Here is a 20,455-nt window from a genome sequence, read left to right on the forward strand (position 1 = left end):
CGCTTTGTCAGGCCAAGGACATGAGATTCCTTGGCCTGACGAAGCGATTCCCATACTGGGTTTTCGCTGAAACATGTATGCTTATGTGTAGCCATTTGTTTGTAAACTAAATTCACTTATTTTGGCTCTGTCTAAACATTGAGCACTCTTTTGGTGGACACACTTATATATTTTGTTGTGAACAAACAAATAATTGCTACCAATACAATATATATATATATATATATATATATATATGTGTATATATATATATATATATATATATATATAAGGTATCTGCAGCTTCTCTTCCAATTTTCAGATTTTTACCATGTCAAATCACACTTCAATTCCTTTTGACAAATTGATTGTTGTTATTTCTTCTGATGAGTTAAGGGCATAATAGATTCACTGATTGATATAATAATTAAGTGATTGATTTTGAGCTATGAAACAGATACTGTCAAGAATTGTATAAGTCAACTGAATTAAAGGAATAAATTATAAGATGGTCAACATCATGAATTTTGGAATATAACTTTTTGTCATTTATTCTCTCTCTCTCTCTCTATATATATATATATATATATATATATATACATATATACTTTAATGGTGAATGCTCTGACGAACTGCAAACACTTGTACCTCCTCGACGTAATTACCCCCGACAAATCACTAAGTCTCATCCCTTTACAGTAGAGATCCATAGGTGCAAGAAAGCCTTTTACTCTAATAGTTTCTTCCCCAGAACTGCAGGTCTTTGGATCTCCCTTTCGCGATTCTGCTTTCCCAACTGTACTGATATGCAGAAGTTCAAGTGTAATGTGAACAAACATCTTTCTACTCATCTCCCTTCATAATGCCCCTGCAAATTAAGTCCCTAATAGTAGCCTCCTGCTTCAAAGTGGCACTGTGCCTTGTTTGGGGTGAAAATTGAATAAAAAAAAGATATATAATATATATATATATATATATATATATATATATATATATATATATATATATATATATATATATATAATGTAACTACCGGCTGGTTTCAAGGAAAAGAGTGACGCCCCAACTGATTTTTATATTTCTAATTAAACACGATGAAAACTGTAAAAGAAAATATTACATTTAACAAGGAATACATTTCAATATTAAATTACGAAAGAAACTGGATAAGTTCTTGAGATAAATGATTGAATGGCAATTATCATGTTGTCTTTCCAAGGGCAGGTAGTCAAAATGGTGTGGAATCGTTCTAGTCTCCGGATTGAAATTGATGGGCAGCTACAATACACACACACACATATATACAGGTTGTGCCATACAGAATTGGAAAGTGTTGGTCATCTGATATCAAGTTGAAAAGTTCTTCTAGGGGACGGCTACTATACAGCGAGACATGATGGAGTATGCAAGTACCTCCACTGGACCATCTGTAAAAAATTAAACATCCAGTGTAGCAGCAAGTCCTGAGAACATCAACCTGAAAAAAACAGTTGGAAATGACTTATATACCATACATTACGACTATGTAATCCCTACAGCCACCTACCTTGAAAATGCTGCTGTGAAACCTGACATAGTTATATGGAATAAGTCAGAGAGAGTGGCAACCTTGGTTGAAGTGAGTGTTCCTTATGATGGCGGCCTGAACAGAGCTGAAAGGGAGAAACAGACCAAATACCAAGGTCTCATGTACGACATGAAAAGAAACTGGAATCTTAGGGAGATATCAATCATACCAGTTATCATAGGTGCCACAGGGCTTATGAAGAAGAACCTGAAGTCCTACCTAACTAATATTCCTGGTGAACTAAAGTGCAAAAGAGATCCAGACAATTGCACTTAAGGGAACAGCGAGGATACTAAAAAGAGCTCTCGGTTGGTTTCAATAAAAAAGCAAGGCAATGTTGGCAGCTGGTTTGTCTGCCCCATATTAAGCTTTACAATCTTCAAAGGAAGAAAAATATGATGATAAAATAAAGTAATATATAACTTTTATTCCTCATCTTTTATTTTATATATTTAATTGCTCCTCTTAACAATGTTGAGCCTTTTCTATCTTGATATGTTTTGCTTTCTTGATAGTAAGCAATATTGAGCGTGGCCAGTAATATTTGAGAGGGCTAGGCGTTGGTGAAAAATTGCGTCCATCCTGTCTAAATTTGGGAGGGCTAGGTGTTGTATGTACCGTGCCGAATCACAGAAATTTCCAATTGGTATCTGGGGGCGCTTTAATTCATTGGGAAAAATGCATCTAGGAGAAGGAAAGTCTGATGTAAAATATCCTGCAATCAACTGTATACTTTGTCCTGTGGCAGTCAACTGTACCAATAATAATTAGCAGTATTAGCAAAAAGTGTGGTTGGTTCTACACAATGCCTTCACCACTGTAAACAAATCATCTGTGTGGATTTCCGAGCAAGTCGGACGACAAATATCGAAAAATTGGCTAACAAAATTAATTCCTTTATCTTCAACTGGGCACTTTTATACAAGGAGGGTCGGTTTTTTTTGTGTCGCCATTTTTACAAGTCATCGTATCGGTTGGAATGACTTTACTGATTTCAACGTTCCAAACTTCCGGTCGTGTCATAAAGTGGAGGGTAAGACGTCAGGTTTTCTTTCACCTTTTTTTCCGCCTTCGTGTCACGTGTTCGAGCCTGCTTGCCTACTACCATCTTCTTTTTTTTTTTTTTTGTTTTTTGCTCAACACACACCTCCAAACACCCGGGCAACGCCAGGCACCCAGGCTAGTATATATATATATATATATATATATATATATATATATATATATATATATATATATATATATTATTGCCTGGTCATAAAATATGCATAATCATTATACTTTAATTCATGCAGATTCCTTATATATTATTCTAGATCCAATTCTGTGTTGATTATTATCGAATATATAGTAATGATTTCAAAAGTTATAAAAAAATATGACTTGGATACCATCCACTAGAATCAGAACCAGAATGTTTAGTGCTCCAGCCTTAATTGGTATTTATCTGTCAAGCACCGATGGATACTAAAAGTTAAGAATTAAATGACTTTGAGCTATCAATGTTTAATTTTGCACATGCGCAAAAGTAACAGCAGGAGTAATTTTTTTTTCGACTCACCCTGCCAAGGTCAACTGCTTTGTTTTTAATTTTAACACCTTGGCAGCAATTTTTGCCAGTTAAAAAACAAATCGAAAGTGTGCTATAGGTCCAAATACACTATATATCAAATGTTAACTTTGTAGACACAGATATTCAGAGAGGAGTTTGGTAGAGATTTTCCGCGCACACACACCAATTTGGTCACTTATATATATATATATATATATAGTATAGTATAATGAAATCAAAAGGATGTAGTGTTTACCTGATATATGCAATGGTAAGCTATAATCTAATATAAATACCAGTATTTATATATAGATAGATTAATTCCAACTGAATGAAAAAGCTCAATACGCAATAGAAAGTAGAACTTATTATAAGAGAAAATAATTAAAACTGTAAGTTGAACTTTACAATCAAATACTCCAAAAAACAATTCACAAAGTCCTTATTCCGCGGAGTTTCAAAGAATGCTATTCTTGCTATTCTTCTCATCAAAGGACAGAAAGAAATCAGCAAATTATATTTGTAGCAATGCTAGAATTTGCTAGTTATGGCAATAAGTGTTTTTACTGGCAATTTGTTACTACAATAAATTGCGGTTTCACTTAATGCCATAATTAGCAAATTCTAGCAAATATATTTTGCAGATTTCTTTCTGTCCTCTGACGAGAAAACTAGCAAGAATATCATTCTTTGAAACTTCGCAGAATAAGGACTTTGTAAATTTGCAATGTACAAAATGTATAACGATTTTTTTTTAACTTTTGACCTCTTTTTGGCCGTTTAAAAACTATTTTAACCGGCTAAAGACCAATAAAAAATCCAATCATTTGAAGCTCCTAGCGCCACTCTACAACTTTTAGTTTCAGAGGAGATAGTTTGAAAATATGGAGAGAGATAAACATAGTGAGTTTTATAAATTAGATTTTGTTGGGACGTTAGTAAATAAGGTCTTCACGTTTAGGGAGGCGGTTATGTAATTATTAAGAGAGTTTAATTTTAGTGTTATATAGGGGTTATATTTAGAGAGAGATATTATATTATATGAGTTGCGTGTTCATATTGGAGAGAGAGATATATCGGGTATATATAAAGAGAGGCAGGGACATGTAATATATGATGAGAGGGGAGAGATAGAAGAGGGAGACATTTATACAATGAATGTTTCTATAACATATGTTTTAGAGAGGAGAAGGGTTATCAGTTCTTTTATCACAAGATGGGCCATTCATTACTTCTTGATAGAGAGGGGAGACACATTTCTTAAGATGGAGTGACACATTACTTAGATGGGTTCATACCCTGTTCATTATCAGAAATGAGTGGAACAAAGTTCATATAAATGATTCACAATACCTTTGTTTGTTGAGAATGACACAACACAAGACGCAGTTACAAAATGATGATGCTCCTTTATTTCTTCAACCGGTTAATGATTTCACATTAAGGAATTCAAAGTCACTACATGATTTCAACTTCTAACCCTTCGCTTCCAAAGGGGGATTCAATCCGGATGCGACTCTCCTGTCTGACCCTGTCTGTCAACTGTCCTGCCCTCTCTGCTTGTCTCACTAAAACTAGCCAACTATATTGAGAAATCACCTCTTCGCCATAACACCATCGCATGAACAAAAACGTGCAGATACATCCCATGGCTTGGACATACTTCATGTGTCTCATTCCCCCATGTCCGAGCATGTGCTCGACTAACGTGGTCCTGACCTCACGTGCACTGTTCACACATATCTGCAACCCAAATTCTTCTAACCTATTTTTCGACTAATGTATTTTTCAATATGTTTAAATTTGCTATTGCTCGTTTTTCTAACTGACTTTGTTTCAATTCAATTTCCATAAACAGAATTGAATCATCAAATTCCTTTTTCACAATAACATTTCTAAACAATCGAATTCCTTTTCAAACAAACATATCTGCTATTTTATATTAAAACTAACAATGAGAACTCTCCTGAATCTTAATTCCAAACCTAGAATCCCAGGTTCGAATTCTCGGTCTATCCTATCTCATTTTTACTTACTTACAAAAACAGGGGTCTTGTTCTTGTAACATTAGTAAGTATATCAAGTCGGTAGTAGATTTTGTGTTGTATTTATTCAGTATATGAGGTTGGATAATGTTTCTTATTGATTTAATGTGTTTCAATTTTAAAAATTCATTTACTTTCATGAAATTAAAGTAATTTTGCGAAAAATAAAACATAGTGTATTCGTTTTTAATGTTATTCTTTGATATACTTCCTTCAAAACATATACATACTATATATATATATATATATATATATATATATATATATATATATATATACACACTACTAAATAAATACATATCTGTACTACGAGCTGGCAGCCCGGTGTTGCCCAGTCATGCAATACGCTTAAACATGATATTTTAATTTATGCATATTGCATATGTATTATTATAAAATCAATCCTATTGATTATTATGTATAACGGAGAAGAATTTGCCCGGTAGACTAATTTGCAAAAAAAATATAAATAATAATAATAATAATAATAATAATAATAATAATAATGTCATTCATCGAATTCCGTCTGTGTTTGTTTACAATATCATGTCAGCTGATATTTAGGCCTGACAATGAATGTCTTGGAAAAGTCACTTCTGATTAATGTTTAGTTTTAAAATATGCAAACAAAGAAATAATTTTAAATGTACCTCTTCTTTTATCGTAAATTGAACTCATTAATAAGAAAAAAAATTAAAATGGTGAGATCCACCCGGGCTTGAACAGGGGATCATTCATTCTGTAGTCGAATGCTCTACCACTAAGCTACATCTCCAGATTATAATAAATCTGTTTTTTTTTTTAAGAATAAATGATTTGCTGAAATTTTATTATCTCCCTTGACCGATGTAATTAAAATATTCCCTTGTAAAAATTATTCTTTTATCTATAAGAAAGAAAAGCTATTTTTAAGATCGATTTTTTTTTTTTTTTTCATACTTATCGGATGAATTTCTAGACAAACCATATCTAAGAACACTGCCAGACTTATACATTAGCTTAGTGTGAAATTTGCTAAAGATAGGCTCAGCCGTTTTTGAACCTATAAGGAAGGAACTAACACACACACACATACACAAAGTGACCTTTTATATAATAGTAGAAGATAGATAGATAAATACATCATTTATACAAACATTATTTGCCAATAATGTTTGTACAAATAAAGGAAATTATACAATAATACAACTCTATTCGTTATTGAGCACTTTTTATAAACACTGGAGTTTCATTGGATTAACATCTTGTATATATATATATATATATATATATATATATATATATATATATATAACATTTTTGCAAAAATCAAAACAACAAAATATAAAATAAGAACATCACATGGTTTATTTCCTCATATGTTACAATTGTTTCGTAACCATTTGGACAAATTTAAACATAATATTATTTTAAAATATTCCAAAAATTTTCATTAAAATATTTTTGGTAAATTTTTATATATATATATATATATATATATATATATATATGATTAGTTTTTTTGGAAAAAGTCCTCTGTCAATTATTGGTCTACAGACTTGACACATGTTATACAGAGGACTCGGCGTGCGAAATAAAATTGGATTTGCTTTTTAGCTGCTAAAGGGTCAACAAATTTTTTTTTTAATTGAGACTTGGCAGGTCTAAGACAACTAAACATGTTCTTTCTACGCATAGTAGATACATTTGTATCTGTAACAACATTTTGGGTGAAGAATAAAGCAGTAAAATATTGAAAATATTTAAAGCTCTAGTATTGCACTATTGAGCTATTTAAACCAACTTCGTTTTGTTAATAGTTATATTCAAATAGAAAATTTTATTTGAAAAAAAAAAAAAGGAAAAAAAAAATATGCATATGTAAATAATAAGAAGAACAGAGATGTAAAGTAGAAATTTACAAAAAGTTTTTATTATTCAGCAGAATACTCCAAAGCTGGTAGGTAGGTGCTCCTTATTTCGTGGAGGTTCAAAAAATGCAAATTCTTCTCATCAGAGGAAAATCTGTTAGAAAAATAATCCAAAAGTCACGCTAGTTTTTTTTTTTAACATTTCTTTGCATTTGCTGGTTGCTGCATAGTATGAAACTGAAAGTTTTATGATCTGTTGTTGCAAAATTTAAAAAACATAAGAATATAAATATGGAAAATAGCTCATGCACACAGTTCATACAGAGTTCAATATTGAAATAAATAAATATATATATATATATATATATATTTATTTATATATATATATATATATATATATATATATATATATATATATATATGTGTGTGTGTTTTGATATTGTCCAAAATACCTAAGCTCAATTGGTTTACACAAAGAGCATCGCTTCATACGCTAATGGTAATTTGTATATCACTTCCCATATATATATAATATGAAAACACACACACACACGCGTGTGTGTGTGTGTGTGTGTGTGTGTGTATAATTTCATTTGGGAGCGAAGGTAATTAATTCTGTACTCTTTTTTTCTTTCCAGGTAAGTGTTGATGATTTTCTGATGGTAACAGACGGTATTTTCCTGACAGGTAAGCCAACTGCAAAGTCTTTTGCAGACTTTACGGAGAATTTTATTAGGTGGCAGACTTTCTCAGGAGAGCACCTGTTTCCGACCTACCATAACTACAAGACGAATACATATACTGGATTGTAAAGCGAACATTATTGACCAGAATTTATAACGGTGCTTCCCATTTGAAACTGACTTCTTAGAATATGCACCGTGAGTTCAAGTCTTGTAGAAGACTTTATTAAGCATGTGTGATGATGTATGGAAGTGATACTTAACCAATGGAGTTGAGGATATGCGTTGCATGGAGAGAAATCATTTGAAGATACGATTCTGAAAGACAGTCTTCGTTCTGATGACCTTACAGGAAGGTTATATCTGAGCAGTATAGGGAGATGTGTGCAGAACAGGTGATTTCAATTGTATTGGCTTTGTTTAAAGGAATGGAAAAGAGTTCTTGGGTCAGTAGATATAACATAGTTGAGACAGCAGGTCTAGCTCACAGGGAAAGGCTCAAGAAAACATTAAAGGAAGTGATAAAAATGGACTTGGAGGAAAAGAGGGATAAATAAAGACCGGGTCAGAAATAGGTTGGTTTCGAATTCAATTTCTTTAAGCTGTTCAACATATGCCAGCATGTAAAACCGACATTAAACAGATGATGATGATGATGATTCTTTATTTATTTATTTATTTATTTATTGCTTGATAAACACTCTGATAAGCAAAAGTTCTATTCCTTTTATTTTCCAATAAAGAGGGCGTGCAGAACAGGAGACTTAGTTATTTTGGTCACATTGAAAGAATGGATTCCTTGAAGAAAGAAATGAGTTAGTAGTAGAACAGTTGAGGTAGCAGGGTCTGTTGGCAGGCGAAGGTCAAGTAAAAAACGAAACAAAAGGATAATCATGTGACCCCAGAGAAATATTATATATAGACAGTAATAGAGAGGATGTGTGCAGAACAGGAGACTTTGTTGGTTTAGTCAAAATGGAAAATGTGAATGAGAGTGCTTGAGTTAGTAGAGGTAGAACAGTTGAGGTGCCAAGGTCAGTTAATAGAGACAGGTCAAGGAAAACATGGAAGAAAGTGATAAGGATGACTTTCAGAGAAATAAGTTTAAATAAAGACCTGGCCAGAGATAGGTTAGCTTGAAAGTCAATTTTTAATGCTGCCCAACACGTGTTAGCATGTAAATTTTAATATAATGATGAGCATTGAAATATCCTTTCTCCGTCAGCTGACCTCTCTACCTAGAAAATTTGCATTCAAAATGTTTGACTCTCATCTTTTACTGTCTTGGTCACAAGGGAGATCGTGCTTTATTGTCAGATGTTATTACCGGATAATCTTGTATACATCAATTTTATCGGCAAAAACTAGCAAAGCGCATCAAGCCAAGTAAAAAGACAAGATATTGCATCTACGAGCATCATCCCAAAAGTAAGATTTCATATTTTCTAATCAAAAACTAAAATGTTGAAGAACTATGAAGACGGGAGAGGTACTATTAAAACAAGCGACCTTTTGTACTCCATAATTTATTTTTCTCCATAGTCATCACCATTCTCAAGGCACTTTGGTCAGCCTCTTTTTATGCCTAGGTTGTAAAAGTCTGGCGTGTGCTTTGTCACTCACATCTCTGTCGCCACTTTGAAATCGATGGACCCATCTCCTGATTGTGCTGATATCAACTGCATATGTTTCGTAAACGTTCAACAGGCGCCAGCGAGTGTTGGGCGGCTGAATTTTTTTCTGCATGGAGGAATTCAATGATACATATCTGCTTCTGAAGCACATCCATGACAGGGGTTGCTTTCTTAGAGGCTCACACCGTCAATATCCTCAACAAAGAGATGAAACTTTCAGGTCACTTACGGCAAATTTTTTTTCATGGAAATCGTTCCAAAGTATGAAACCACTTGATGTAAGGAGCTAGTCATAATATTAAAAAAGGAAAGGAAAGTAGAATCACGTCACGACAAGCAAAACCCGAAAAAGAAAAAACAAAAACAATATCAGTATTCAATCCCCTGGATTCCAAACAAACTAGCCAAACAGTAAGCCCAGCAAAAACTTAATAGGGGAAAAAGGGCTTACATTGAGAGCATTGCCAAGGCTGCTGTGAAGAAGGTGGGCTTTATACACCGTGCTAGAAAACTACTTATACCTGAAAGTATCCTGTATCTCTATAAGGCCACCATTCGCCCATGCATGGAGTACTGTTGTCATATTTGGGCTGGTGCATCTGCTGCTTGTTTCTCACTCCTGGACAGAGTTGAAAAGAGTCACCAGCCTGCCTGATAGGTCCTGAACTGTCATCTAGGCGTCAGCCTCTGTCCCATAGATGAAATGTTGTATCCCTCTGCCTGTTCTACAAGTACTTTAATGGTGAATGCTCTGCCGAACAACAAGCACTTGTGCCCCCTCGACGTGAATACCTGCAACAAACCCGACAAGTAGCTAAATCCCACCTCTTCAAAGTAGAGATCCCTAAGTGTAAGAAAGCCTTCTACTCCAATAGTTTCTTCTTCAGAACTGCTAAACTTTGGAACTCCCTTTTGGGATTCTGCTTTCCCAATTGTACTGACATGCAGAAGTTCAAGTGTAATGTGAACAGACATCTTGTTGCTCAACTCCCTTCATAATATTCCTGCAACTTATGTCCCCCAATAGTAGCCCCCTACTTCAAAGTGGCACTGTGTCTTGTTTGGGGTGAAAATTGAATTTAAAAAAAAATCATAACAATGGAATAGCAATCCCCTCTACTACATTTGGGTGCAATAAAAAATAGGAGGCATTACTTTTTAGAATTTCCCTTATATATACTGTTTGAATGTTTTCCCAAGGCAATTTTAAACCTGGATATGGCAAGTGTCATCACAACCTCCTATGGTAGGATGTTCCAGAGAGCAGAATCATGGAGAGAGAAGGCTGCCTTTCATATGTTGAGATAAAAACACTGAAGGTACATCTTCCATGTGTGGTGACATAGATCACAACTAGTTGTTGGAGTGAAAATCTCTTCTAAAATTACATTTACATTCCTCTTGCTGATGCTGTATGATAGAATTAGGTTTCTTCACAGAGTTCACTGCTTAAGTGAACACAGACTTAGTCTTTCAAGCCATTTGTTGTAGGCAAGTGTGAAGAGTCCCGTCATTATTCTGTTTGCCAACGCTCGAACATGCACGATATCTTTTTGAAGATACGCAGTTGTTATGACTCGGGCTATGACAACAGAATATTCTTATCATTGTTTTGACTCTCGAGTATATATCCGCCACAGTTAATCAACTGGGAACCACATCACTCTATATAAAAGCATATATCAACGGATACACACTCGAGAGTCAAAACAATGAAAAAAATATGCTGACGTTTCTGAATTTTTTTTAGATAAGGATTGGTCATTCATATTATTTGGATTCTTCGGATTACTGTTCTAATCTTGAGTGTCATTTTCACAACATTTTGGTCGGTGTGACCTCCAACCTTGTATTTTGTCAAACTTTAGAATGTTTCTGTCGAACTCGAGAATTTAGACGGAATTTCGAACGGAACCCTTTATTAACTTCACGAGGATAGGATGCTCTTGCTCTCTCAGCCATGACTGGATAGAGGTCCTATGTAATTCGCAAATGTATTTTTCAGCCGCCCATACTGAGAATTGAACCTTCAACCTTCAGGAGAATATCACTTTTACGATAGATTTTTTCAAATACTCTAACCACTGCGCCACAGGTCGTTGCGGAGTTCGACAAATCCAAATATTGTTATTATTATAGGTATCATTTGGATTCTTTGGACTACTGTTCTCATCTTGAGTATCATTATTACAACATTTTGGTCGATGTAATCTCCGACTTTCTTCAGGTCTATCTTGTCAAACTCGGGAATCTTTCTGTCAAACTCGAGAATCTTTCTGTCCAACTTAGGAATCTGCACGGAATTTTGAATGGAACCCTTTATTTAATTCACAGGGGCTGGGGGGTAGTATGCTCTTGTTCTGTCAGCCATGACTGGATTAAAGTCCTGAGTAATTCGCAATTGAATCTTCAGTCATTCACAATGAATATAATAAAGTGTTCTGTTTGAAATTCTGTGCATATTCCCCGAGTATGGCAAAAAGAGTCCATAATTTAATAAGATACACCTGAAGAAGGTCGGAGGTTACATCGACCGAAACGGACAGCCAAGATAAGAAATGTAGTCCGAAGAATCCAAATAATATCATTAACCAATCCTCATCTAAAAAATTCCGAACTGTAAGTTATTTGTTGCTTGTATCACATACTTAGCAATGGATTGTATCTATCACGTTATAGGTTGCCTACCAGTGAACATGTTCAAGGTGTACGATATCTTTTTAAAGATAGGTATTTGTTGCTTGGATGACATACTTAAGAATGGGCCATATCAGTGTTTTGTATTGACGACAGTTTTGTTGATGTATGGGGCGATACCAGCCTTGAGCTGTCTGTTATGCATGGGCGAATGGTGGCTTTATGAAGATATATGATCCTGGCAACTGTGAGAAGTTTTCTAGCCCAGTTGCAGGAGCCCACTTTCTTTGTAGCAGACTTAGTAGTATCTTGAATATTTATTCCAATTCATGTTAATTGTGAATGTTAGATCTTGGAGAAAAATGTTATCAGTTAAGACAAATTTTTTTCATGGAAATCGCACCAGACAAAGCATGAAGCCACTTGATGCAAGGAGCTAGTTATGATAAAAAAAAAGAGAGATGAAGGAAGAATCACATCCAGACAAACAAAGCCTGAAAATAAATAAATAAATAAATAAATAAATAAACAATATCAGTGTTCAATCCTCTTGCCCCCAAACAGGCTAACCAATCAGTAAGCCTAACAAGAACCCTATAGGGAAAGAAGGGCTTAACAAGGCTGGCTTACAAAAAAACATCTACATCTAAAATTTGATGGTTGGAAAGGATTTGGGCTCAAATTTTGCGTAAAAATGTTTTATTCAAGAATAATTTTCTTGTGGGGGAGTTATATCATAGATTTGTGGAGAAGAAAGAAGGGGGGGTTATGAGATGTTAGAGTCTGTTTCCTTTTCTAGAGAATATTTATGTCAATTTAATGAATTTACTGTAATAAAGAATGTGTACAATGTAAATTTCATTGCTATTATAAACTCCTGTATGGTGGGACCAAATTTAAGTGTAACGCGAGAAGTCGGAAATGTAAATTTGAGCCTCCCCCTCCCTAACAACATTTTATATAAACATTTTTATGTATTATGTAGAATGAGCCGTTCATAGGCAACTTTGTTAAGTCAGTTTATTTTGAGCAAGTGTTTGTATTGTGTATGTTTGATGTCAATCGTTTTTCGTTTGTTGGCAAATATATCATATGACCCTCCTGTACTAAAAAAGAAGGAAAAAAAAATTGCTTTTATTTTTGAATGACTGCAAATTGTAAATTTGAGCTTGTGCCTTTTGACCTTTCGTTCTGAATAATTACATATGTAATTAAGTTTATCCGGTTGTTAGAAAAAAAAAAAAAAAAAAAAAAAAAAGAAAAACTCATCCATTTTTTTTTTCTTAGGTACATTTTTATAATGCCACTCCCCCCCCCCACTCCCACGTGTTGCTACTCTCACGTACCCCACGTCACGTACTTCCTTTCTCTTCGTCTCTTTCTCTGTCAATTTGTCTGTTTCTTTATTTCTCTCTCTCTCTCTCTCTCTCTCTCTCTCTCTCTCTCTCTCTCTCTCTCTCTCTCTCTCTCTCTCATATTATGCAAAACTGATCCATCCTACAATAATTTTATCTATCACTTTCTTCGTGCTATATAATGATTTCTCTCTCTGTCGGTATGCCTCTCTCTCTCTCTCTCTCTCTCTCTCTCTCTCTCTATATATATATATATATATATATATATATATATATATATATATATATATATGTATGACATTGTCTGTGTGTGTACATTTCCCTGCCAAACTACTCTATCAATGTTCAGTCTACAGACTCCAGATCTGACATAAGAGGCATTGAGATTTGGGAAAAACTTTTTAATCGGTTTTTGGCCAGAAATTTGGTTTTCAAGGAGTCAACGTCTAACGATTTGACCTTTGAAACTCTACCAAACTCCTCCGCCAATTTTTGGTCTAACACTTGAAATTTTAGATGTAGGTTACTTGGACATGGATCAGGCTTTTTAATTTGATTTGAACCTAAAACAATAAATGTTAAGGTGTCAAAATTGGGGTCAAATTTAAAAAAAAAAAATTGACCTCAGCGGTCTTTACGAAATTATTCAGCCAATTTTTGGTCTAAACGTTTGAAATTTTACATAAAGTGTATTCAGACATAGGGCAAGTTTTTTAGTCGGTTTTTGGCCGAAAATTTTGCTACCAAAAGGTTAAAGTTTAAAAGATTTGACCTTTGCAGTCTATATCAGACTATTCAGCCAATTTTGGGTATAAATATTTGAAATTTTACATAAAAAGTATTCAGACATGCAGTAAACTTTTTAATCCGTTTTTGGGTGAATATTTGGCTGCCAAGCGGTCAAAGTTGAAAGAGTTGACCTTTGACGACTCTACCAAATTCCTCCACTAATTTTTGGTATAAACACTTGAAATTTTAGATGTAGGTTATCTGAACATGAGTCAAACTTATTAATATATATATACATATACACATAAAGTTATGAACAGTACATAGGGCCCGAGCAAAGCCAGGCTGAACTGCTAGTATATATATATATATATATATATATATATATATATATATATATATATATATATATATATATATATATTTCTCATTATGCCAAACTGATCCACACTAGGATAATTTGATTTATCACTTTCCTGGTTTTATGTAAGAATTTCTGTCTCTCTGTCTGCCTATCTCTCTTTCTCTTTCTCTCTCTCTCTCTCTTTCTCTCTCTCTCTCTCCCATTCTTTGTGATTATATCAAATTGATTCATCCTATGCTAATTTTAATCTTTATTGAACTAAATATCGATGCCTCCCTTCAGTCTCGAAAGACAAAGGATACCCCCTGTAGGAGCAACTGTGCATATAATTGTGAGACAAGGGTTACGAATCCCTAACCACACCTCTTCTGAATCGACACTGTTTGGGTCCAGTGGCAAGGAGAAAACCAGGACAACTGGAAACAATGCTGAGATAAGCGGAGAACACACACAGCACCTGGAAGTCCCAAATGGTCACCCATTTAGTACTGACCAGGCTCAATGTTGCTTAACTTCGGTGATCCAGAAGGAACCGGTGTGTTAACGTGATTATGCCGTATGAACTAAATAAGCACTATTGGAATGAAGTCACTGAAGGCCTTTTTCAATATCATTTAAGTTTTTGAAGTATTTTCCATGCAGAAAATTGTCAAGATGCTTTAAATAGTGGTAGTCGGTAGGTGAGAGGTCTCAAGATTATGGTGGATGAGGCAGAGTTTTGTAGCCCAATTTTTTCAACTTTTGCAGGGTCGGTTTAGCAGTGTGCGGTCGGGCATTATTGCGGAGGAGAATTGGGCCTTTTCTGTTGATTAATGTTTGGTGTTGTTTCTATGTTTCTGATGCTTTTCATCCATTTGTTGACAGTACTTCACCATTGTAATGGTTTCGCCTACATTCAAAAACTGCAATGGATGAGACAGTTTGCATACCACAAAAACATCAGCAAGACCTTTTTTTGGTGCAACTCTGGTTTCTGGAAGTATCGTGGTGCTTCGTTAACATTTAGCTACTGAGCTGAATATAAAATGGAAAAAAGCAAATTCGCACGTACTGAGCTGAGCATCGACAATTGTCGTAAAGAACCCACATTTCATCGCACGTTACAACCCGGTCGAGAAAGGGGCCATTCTTGTTGCATAAAAGGAAAGATAACACTTTATAACAGCGTTTCTTTTTGTTGTTGTTCAATTTGTGAGGCTGCCATTTATCAAGTTATTTTGTCTTTCCAGTCTCTCTAAAGTGGTTGGAAATTATCGTATACATTACGTCTAATTCAGAAGCAAGTTCTCGAACTGTTGTGTGTGGATTGGCTTTGACTAAGGCTCTTAATTGATCGTTGTCAACCTCCGATGGGAGACAACTAGACTCATCAACTTCCAGACTCTCGTCGCCACCATGAAATTTCTTAAACCATTGTACTCTGTGTCCCGTAAGAGTTTGGCCCAGTAATCTGGGCCAAACTCTTCCTTGATATTGCGGGCTGTTTCAGCATCTTTTTAGCCTGGCTTGAATTGAAATAAGAAAATTGTGCGAATTTGCTTTTTTCCATTTTATATTCAACGTTCTTAAAATGAGACATAATTGTTTTAATTTTAAAACGATTGTAATTTAAACGATTTGAAAGAGGGAAATACGCTCTTTAAAATAATATATAAAGTAAAGGTATTATAACAGAAATTTATTTGAAAATACATCATTTGAAATCAAAATTAAAAATTCTGCAAGGGCTTTCTCCTCAACAATATGTGTATATGTATATATATGTATGTGTATATGTATATATATGTATGTATATATATGTATATATATGTATATATATGTAAATATATATGTATATATATGTATATGTATATATATGTATGTGTATATGTATGTATATATATATATATATATATATATATATATATATATAAGTGAATTTAGTTTACAAACAAATTGCTACACATAAGCATACATGTTTCAGCGAAAACCCAGTAAGCAAATCGCTTCGTCAGAAAAAAAAAATATTCCCAGAATAAAACCCTAATGATGAAAAATTTTATATTGGGAGTACAAAATTAACGTTCAAAGGAAGATATTACGGGCATAAAAGATCGTTGAATAACCTAACTTACGAAAAAGATACTTCCTTATCTATACACTATTGGAAGCTAATTAGAGAAAACAAAACGCCTAGAATACATTGGAAAATAATAAAAAAGGCTAAAGCATGTTACTCTTTGCAGTCACCTTGTTTCTTATGCCTGCATGAGAAAATGGAGATTACTAATTTTAAAGACCGTGACAAACTTTTAAATATAAAACAAGAATCGGCCATCTCCTGCAAGCATTTTCAGATACATACGCTTAAAAAATTATAAAACGCCTAAGTTTGTAAATAATATTTTTATAGTTTTTCTAGTTTCCCCGCCCCTTTTATCCTTTTCCCATAATTAATTTTATTCAATACTGAAACTATTCTAAACGTTAATTATTTTAAACATTTGTATTTTAACATCAAATAATCATAGCCTATACCTAATAAGTTAAATTTTTAACTAAAGATATTTTTTTATTTTATTTATCTTTAATCGTAATGTAGTTATCTTACCATAATTATACTTTTCATAATCGTTTAACGTAGGTTTTAATGGTCACCTCATCGAGCCTAATTTATTTTATTCTTATACTTTAATCACCTATTTTATACGTAATTTTTGAAACGCTAGAATTTACAAAAGTAATATTATACGGACACTAATTTATTTACACGTTAACCATTTATTTTATACGTAAGTGTTTTTAAACGTTAGCATTATCAATGAATAATATAACTGACATTATTTCGTTAATTATTCATTACATCGTAAACTTTTTTCAAAAAACGTAAACTATTTATTTAATTTTAAACGTTAGTGGCCTAATTAATTATTCACATAACTATATATTTAAACTGATTAATATTAATGTTAATATATAATTATACTTATGATGTACATATTACAGTTGAATACAGCCGTTTCTTTTTTTTAAACTTGGGCTCCTATTCTACACAACTTACCTACTGAACTAGGAATTTACTGATAATATTGAAACTCTCCTTGAAACTCTTGACGCACTATAAATTAAAGAAAATAATAAAAAATAAATTAATATAATTAACATAATGGATGATCACATTTTAATGTATATACTTTCTCTTTAGGTCCTGTCCAGTTGCGGTTCGTGCCTAAGATTAGTGGGGGTGCTGTTATAAAGAAAACACCTATTTTTTTAATATTGTGTAAAAATAAAACAAACATAAAATTATACATAATTTATACGTATGCACACGTATAAAAATACAATAATTTAAAGGAATCCTAAATAGATGTAAATATTTTACTTATTACATTCATTTGAAAGTAAACTCAATTCTTCTTGTTTTAATTTGTGAGAAAAGATTGATAATTTTCTCCTTAACTTCTGAATGACTGGTGAAGAACTTTTTTATCAATTGAAAGCACTGCAAGTGCATTTAGTCTTTCGCAGCCCATAGTGTTCCTTAGAAAAGTTTTTATTCTTTTCAGAGTTGAAAAACAACGTTCTATCTCTTATGTAGTCATGGGAATTGTCAAGATAATTTTTATGGGTTTTGTGATTTCACTAAGAACATCGTTTAAATTGTTTTCCAAAATAAATTTCAGGAGATCAATTACTTTGCAATGCTCATGGATATCTGACCTACTATAAAATATTTCTAGCTCAGTTTCAAACTTTTCTTTGTCAATCATGGAATATGCTTCAGTTGTCAAGGATATCTCTTCTGTAGGTAGTTTTTTTTTTCTTAAAACTAGCAAAGCTTATCTTGTAAAACAATTTAGCAAGTATTAAATGTTTAGTTGAAGAATATCTGCCCGTTATATCAACAGATATATAATCACACAGTTCTTTAGCTTCGCCCTTGAGTGTTTGTGAAGAATTTTCACAGTATTTGGTGTTTCTTATCTCTAAAATAGCAGTTTTGAAATTTGTTATGTATTCATTGACTTTATATATGCTAATTTCCCGAGAAATAATTTCAACATTAGACATAATTTTATGAAATAGCTCAAACCAAAATATTAAATTTTCATCGTTCAAATATTTCAGAATTCCTGTCGCTTCTGCAACGGTCTCATCTACATATGACGTTGACTGAATTTCAGTGACAGTTTTTTTATGCTTGAACATTTTCATGAACTCTATTTATGTATGTTAAAGTTCCACCTTGTGGCGGATACACGTAGGATGCTTACATCCAGATGCTTCTTGAAAAATGGACAGACGCTGTGGTGATCTAGAAAAGAAAGTCGGAATAGCCAAAATGTTAGAGATAAATATTCTAGCATTTCGTGTAATGCTTGCTGCATTCCTCATTATTAAATTAAGTTGATGCGCATAACAGTGAGTGAAATGCGCATTACTATAAACTGCTTTTATTTTCGCCTGAGCACCAGCTTTTTTGCCTTTCATGACATTTGCATCATCAAATGTCTGAGCTATCAGTTTTTGGCGATTCCCTTGAAGGATTATATCTAATTGTTGTAGAATGCATTTTGATATCCTATCAGCGGTTTGGTTTTCTGGAATAAAGAATCCCCAAATGCGTTCAAGTATTTTTTCATCCAAGACGTACCGTAAAACAATGATCATTTGTGTATGTTCAGACACATCTGTTATTTCATCAGCCATGACAGCTACAAAGGAAGCTTTGCTAATTTCTGCCCTTATTTCATTATGGTATATTTGTAAAAGACAGTCAAGTATGTCATTCTGAATAGTCTTGGAAACACCTTTGAAGACATTACTGGTTTCTAAGTGATTCTTTAAATCTGGATCTAATTAAGATGCAAAATTTAAAAATCCTCTAAATACACTTGGATTTACTGAATCATCTTTTTCATCATGTCCTCGTGAGGGAGTTTCAAAGTTCCCACAAAAGAAAATACAATCTATTATTTTAGATAAAATTTCACGGTTCTTCTTAGCATTCATGTTATGATGATTGATTGAAAGTCTGCAGGCCTCACTAAGTTTTGCTTTAATATTTATGGTCCCCAAAATTGATAGGGAAACTACATTGTCAGCGTGCTTCTCATGCTTTTCAGTTCTATCTTTCATTTTGCTAATAGTTCTGAAACTAACTTTTGTCCATGTTACATCACTCCCTAACAACAAACAAGGAAAGCAGAACAATGCCTTTTTTAGTTCACAGCCGCAAAGCTAACTTTTCCGTTGGTACCATTAAAGCTACGAATATACACTTTGTTGTTGCTAATTCCTGGCTGAGATATTTGAATATCAGGCGTTGAACGGCTTCTTTTCTTAATTACAACTTTATCATGGAGAGACTGCTGTGAAAACTCAATCTGTTGAAGTTCATTTACCGTCGCAGAAGTTATTTCTTGGGGGTGCAAGGAGACCATGGTTAAATTCTTTTTATATCAATTGTATTGGGAAAGACAAGTACTAGGTAGTCTATTAGTAGAATATCAATTATGGTAGAAGGAATACAATGTTTATGTGATCCTCTTTTTGCGATTCAACTGAATCGGAAGTTATAACTGAGGTGAATCATACTTTTATAACTTTTAGGTCACAAATTTTTATTAACGAAAAGAGTTTTACTATTTAACAACGGTTTTATTTATAAAAATCTTATTGTTAATTAAAAATAGGCGTATAACAAAATAAGCTTGTCATTAAAATTGCTTTTTTTAATACAAATATTTTTAACTTTGCCATTATAAGCCGTCGAAAAAGGGGTAATACGCAAAAACATTTTAATCAAAAAACACTATTTTAAATTGTATACACTTTACAGAGTAATAAAAAAATATACAAATATATTTCTTTTAAACTTTACAGATTAAATAAAATTTTACCGCAGGCAAACAAACGAAAAAAATTGTTTAAAAATACATTTTATTTACAATTTTTTAATAATTTATTTTTTCATAAAAACAAAATCTTTGCCTGCAAACGATGGTAAAGTTAGGAGATTACCATTTAAAAATGGTTCTATTGGATAACAGTTTTATTTAAAATTTAAAAATTTGT

The 20,455-nt window shown here is 33.2% G+C and overlaps 1 long non-coding RNA gene across 2 annotated transcripts in view; it reads left to right on the top strand.

Annotated features, from left to right (window-relative positions):
• The first annotated feature begins 7,637 nt into the window (after window positions 1–7,637).
• Window positions 7,638–20,455, top strand: part of LOC145263138 (uncharacterized) — a 267,319-nt gene continuing 254,501 nt past the window's right edge. For both annotated transcript variants that reach the window (XR_013864484.1, XR_013864483.1), the window contains exon 1: window positions 7,638–7,680. This is a non-coding gene — a long non-coding RNA (uncharacterized LOC145263138). The remainder of the gene's footprint in view (window positions 7,681–20,455) is intronic.

Source organism: Euprymna scolopes, chromosome 38 (assembly GCF_053919585.1).
Source record: "Euprymna scolopes isolate OS-2025 chromosome 38, ASM5391958v1, whole genome shotgun sequence".
Taxonomy (NCBI): Eukaryota; Metazoa; Mollusca; class Cephalopoda; order Sepiida; family Sepiolidae; genus Euprymna; species Euprymna scolopes.